Below are 5,119 nucleotides of genomic sequence, written 5' to 3'. Positions count from 1 at the left end.
AGACAGGACACAAACTTTCTTCACTTTGACAGAGCACAGAGGAAATATTTGATGTAGCCCGTGTGAAAGTGAAGTCTCTCAGCCCTGTCAGACTCTTTGTGACCCATTGACTGTAGTCTATCAGACTCCTCCATCCATGGGATTTTCCAGGCAAGAATATTGGAGTGGGTTGCTGATTTCTTCTCCAGGATATCTTCCCGACCCAGGGATTGAACCCGGGTCAGAGGCTTTACCGTCTGAGCCACCAGGGAAGTCCAAAAAAAGAAACAGGGAACACTTCATGAATCTGCATGTCATCCCTGCTCAGGGGCCATGCTAATCTTCTCTGTATCATTCCAATTTTAGTATATGTGCTCCAGAAGCGAGCATTGCAGGTAAGAAGAAATCATCAAAAATTTTAATGAAATCCTAAAGGATGAATTTGAAGCAGCATAAAAGTTTAGAATAACTGGGGCCATCAGACACAGGCAGTGTGCACTCACTCATAAGCTCTTTTCTACGAATCTACATAGGGGCTCATGGAAACGAATGAGAGCAGGGCAGGAAACCAGAAATACCCCCATAGCTGCTGCAGGCATAGTGAAGGCAGAACAGTCTCCAGATATGGTGCATTTGCATGGGCTCTTCTCATTAGGAAGAAAAATGCTTTACACTGCTGAGGAAGGGACAGCAAACTGCCTTTTAACCAGGGACCAGGCAAAGATCCAATGTTTGTGTAGAAGCAAAGCTCATCAGCTTCTGGGGAAGAGTTAAGAGCTTTGCTTTCTGACCTCAGAAATCAAGAAAAGATCACTGCTTCTGGGAAAGTGATAGAATTAAAAATGTCTGCCACTAGGGTTTGGACTACAAAGACTTTACGAGTCACAATCCTGTGCTGTATAAAGCAGAGATGTGCTATTGCTGGGAGCAAGGAGGAGCAAAATTATCTCATCTGTTTAATAACCTCTACAAATACAAGTGTAAATATGACTGTCACTGAGATGAGAGAAACAAGAATAATTCCACAACCCTCTTCCTGATCCTCAGGGACACAGATGCTGTCTACAACTGAGCTTTCATCAGATAAACCAAAAATCCACTCCCTGCCCCTACCATGAGTCCAGAACTGAGTAATAGCAATAGATGATTACCACTCGTAAAGAGAAAAGAATGTGAAGAGAGACCCATTGTTTCTCAGTCATTAAACACATTCTGAAAGCTGAGGTTAAAGCAGAAAAACTGATAAAAAAAGTTCTAGCACCATGGGTCTCACACCAAGCACATGATTTAGGCAGTCCCTTACTGAAGAACTTGAAGGGCAACAATGTCAACAACAAAACCCAAACCCAACTGAATCATTTGCTACCATTGTAACAGAAAAAGAATTGTATTCATCTCCAGCTATAAATACTCTTGATCTCAGACTCTACTGTTCTTCAGTTGACATTGTTCAGTATACATTCTAAAATTATACGGCAAAGTACTGTAATAAGAAAGCCATTTTCCAGAGATAAATCACTCAACAGCAGCAGATTGAGCAGTTATCAAAATGTTTAAATTATCAGTCAAGGGCTTTATAAAAACTATGCTTTAATTAAAGGATGTGGTGGTAAAAGTGAAGAACATCCATGAACAGATGAAAAACTTCAATAGAAAGATTAGAAACTATTAAAATGAGTCAAATAAATGCCCCCCAAAGATGAAGATTACTGTGATGCTCTTGACACATCTTAGGAAGAAATTTTAAACTAAAACTAGGTTGATATAAATCCAAAATGAAACATAAAAAGAAAAACGAATTTTTAAAAGTAGAGCAAAACATCCTGAGTTGTGGGACACTATCAAATGGTATAATGTGTGTACTTTGATTTATGGAGGGAAATGAAGAGAAAGGAGAAGAAAAAATACCAGAAAAGATCATGAATCAGTTTCCAAATATAGTGAAAGACAATAAACCAATGATCCAGGAATCTTAGAGAACTCCAACCAATGTATTAAAGATGTACAAAACATAGAGAAACATATCATAATTAAATTGCTATGAAAAAAGTTAAGAGCCAATGTTGGAGGCAAGCAGAAAAAAGAAAATAAATATTGCATACAGAGGAACAAAAGTAAGAATCATAAAATACTTCCCATCTAAAACTATGTAAGCCAGAAGACAATGGAGTGACATCAGTAATGTATTAAAAGAAAAAAATTAATTCTTCAATTAGAACACTAAACACAGCAAAATATCTTTCAAAAATGAATATGAAATAAAGATGCTTCAGGAAACAAAACTAGTAATTAATTTTCATAAGACCTCCACTATAAGAAATTTCAGAGATAGATCATAAGGATGAAGATAATACAGAATGAAATTTGGATTTATAGAAAGAAAAAAAGAACAAGAACAGTAAATAGAATAAGTATAAAAGATGCATTTTTTTCTCTTTTGTAGTCCCTGTAAAGACAATTGAGTTTTTAAAGTAAAAATGATAGCAGGGTATGAAAAGAGTTATAAGCATTGTAGAAACAAAAGGTAAAACAAAAATAGCACAAAACATAGGAAGGAGGAAATTAAAGCATGGTATGTGATATTTTCTTCAAGGTATACTGTGATAAATATAATACTGTAAATCAAAAAGCAATAAATAAAAATTTTTAAATAGATATAGCTAACAATTTGTGGCTTCCCTTGTAGCTCAGTTGGTAAAGAATCTCCCTGAAATGCAGGAGACACAGATTCGAGTCTTGGGTTGGGAAGATCCGCTGGAGAAGGAAGGCAACCCACTCCAGTATTCTTGCCTGGAGAATCCCATGGACAGAGGAAACTGGAGGGCTACAGTCCATGGGTTCACAAGAGTCAAACACAACTTAGGGACTAAACCACCACCACCATAGGTAACAAGCCAGAAATAGAGATAATGGTTAAATTACAGATAATATAAAGTTTGAAATTGTCAGATTGTATTAAACAAAAAAAAGGACCAAACTATATGCTTTCTTTTATTTTTAACATTTGTTTATTTATTTGGTTGCATCAGATCTTACTTGCAGCACAAGGGGTCTTCTCATATCATGTAGGCTTTCTAGTTGCAGCACACAGGCTTAGTTGGCCCATGGCATGCAGGATCTTAGTTCCCCAACCAAGGATGGAACCCAAGTCCCCTGCTTTGCAAGCCGGATTCTTGACCATCAGGCAAGTCCCAACCATATGCTTTCTAGGGTTTTCCTGGTGGCTCAGTGGCAAAGAATCTGCCTGCCAATGCCAGAGACATGGGCTTGATCCCCGATTCGGGAAGATCCCACCTACCATGGAGGAAACTAAGCCCATGTGCCACAATTATTGAGCCTGTGCTCTAGAGCCTGGCAGTGATGTTTACTGAGCTCACGGGCCACAGCTGCTGAAGCCCACATGCCCTAGCACCTGTGCTCTACATTAAGCGAAGCCTCCACAAGAAGCCTGCACACTGAAACCAGAGATGTAACACCATTCACCAGAACTAGAGAAAAGCCTGAACAGCAGTGAAGATCCAACACAGTCAAAAATTTTAAAGACATATGCTTTGTATAAGAAACTCACTTTTAATATATCACTATAACTAAGTTAAAATAATGAAAAAACTATATCATATAAACTAATGAAAAAACTGAATTGGTTCTATTAATATCAGAAAATGTAGACTTCAAGGACTATAAACCAATGATAAATAATATTACATGATAAAATCAGGATTAAATATTTAAGAAGGCACAACAAAGCCAAATTTGTATGAATCTGACAACAGTACTTCAAAATATATTAAACGAATAGAACTAAAAAGAAAAGCCCAGGAGCCCACAGTTATAGTTCTAAAATTCAGTGCAGCTGTATCCATATCAATAGAAGCAGTAGACAGAAGTTAGTCATACAGAAGACTTGAACATCAGTATCAACCAAATTAACTGACATTTATATAAATTTCACTCAATAACTGCCAAATATACATTTTCAAGTGCCAAGAGAAGATTTACTAATAAAGAACCTTTTCTGAGCCATAAAGAAAACTGCAACAGATTTAAAGCATTAAAATCATGCAGATTATGGTAGAAATCAATGGAAGAGTGACATTTGGAAAATGAAACATATTTGAAATTTAAACTTATTAAATATATTTGAAAGTTTAACAAAATACTTCTAAATAGCCCCCAAATCAAAGTGGAATACACAGAGAACTTGTAAAACATTTGAATTGAATAAAAATGAAGACACAAAATATCAAAGCTTGTGGGAAAAACTAAAGCAATGCTTAGGGGGGAAGCAGAGTATTAAAAAGTGACTTTAAAAATAGCATATAATGCATAAAAACTCATGCCTTATTCTTCACTGTAATATATCAAAAGCTTGAGCATAAATAAAATGTCAAGTTTATCCAATGAACAACTGGCACATTCCAACAAGATCAACAAACATTGATTCTAACATAAGTTTCAATGATTGATCATTTTCTTTCCCTAATCTTGATTGATAGCATCCATATTTACTTAGTCTGATCAACCTTTTTACCTTTAATTGACTAGAAAAGGCACTTCAACAAGGCTATTGAATTTTTTTGAAAATATTTGATTTTTTTAGAAACAATCACTATCCTCCCCAATTTTCCAAACAAAGCCACAACAAAAGAAATGAACATCTGTTAAAACAACTTAAGAAAAATTTTTATTAAAGAGGTTTTAAAATTCTCAGAACTTTACTGAGTATATTAATATGTTCTCAAAGAATAAATATTTCACATTTATTTTTCTACTTTAATTGAGTACTAGTCCCAAAAGTTATCAGGGAAAAAAAGGAAGTTAATGTTAGCCAAATTCCAATGTTATTGCAATTCAAGTCATTAAATTCTCCACACACCTTTTGAAACAACTTTGCCAAGGTTTTCAGGCCTGTGGAAGTAACTATTGAGTTAAAGGAGCACAGTCTGCCCTACTCACAAACATCACATAGAGAATTTAGGCAACTTGGAAATGTCTTATTACATGCTTATTATCACCAAATGAATATATGTTTTCAATTATGATCATATATTCATTTCTCCATAGTTATACAGGCTTAAGATTTTTCATACCTCAATTTAAAAACCCCTTGTCATCAAACACCTAATGTATAAAAATATTA

At 35.4% G+C, this 5,119-nt stretch overlaps 1 non-coding gene across 1 annotated transcript; it reads right to left on the bottom strand.

Annotated features, from left to right (window-relative positions):
- Positions 1 to 262: 262 nt before the first annotated feature.
- LOC129658242 (U6 spliceosomal RNA) lies at positions 263 to 369 on the bottom strand. Its single transcript, XR_008717335.1, has one exon. It is a non-coding gene; the product is annotated as a U6 spliceosomal RNA (small nuclear RNA).
- Between the last annotated feature and the right edge of the window lie 4,750 nt (positions 370 to 5,119).

Source organism: Bubalus kerabau, chromosome 7, assembly GCF_029407905.1.
Source record: "Bubalus kerabau isolate K-KA32 ecotype Philippines breed swamp buffalo chromosome 7, PCC_UOA_SB_1v2, whole genome shotgun sequence".
Taxonomy (NCBI): domain Eukaryota; kingdom Metazoa; phylum Chordata; class Mammalia; order Artiodactyla; family Bovidae; genus Bubalus; species Bubalus kerabau.
The sequence above is the reverse complement of the archived record's forward strand: the minus strand, read 5'-3'. Positions and strand labels throughout refer to the sequence as shown.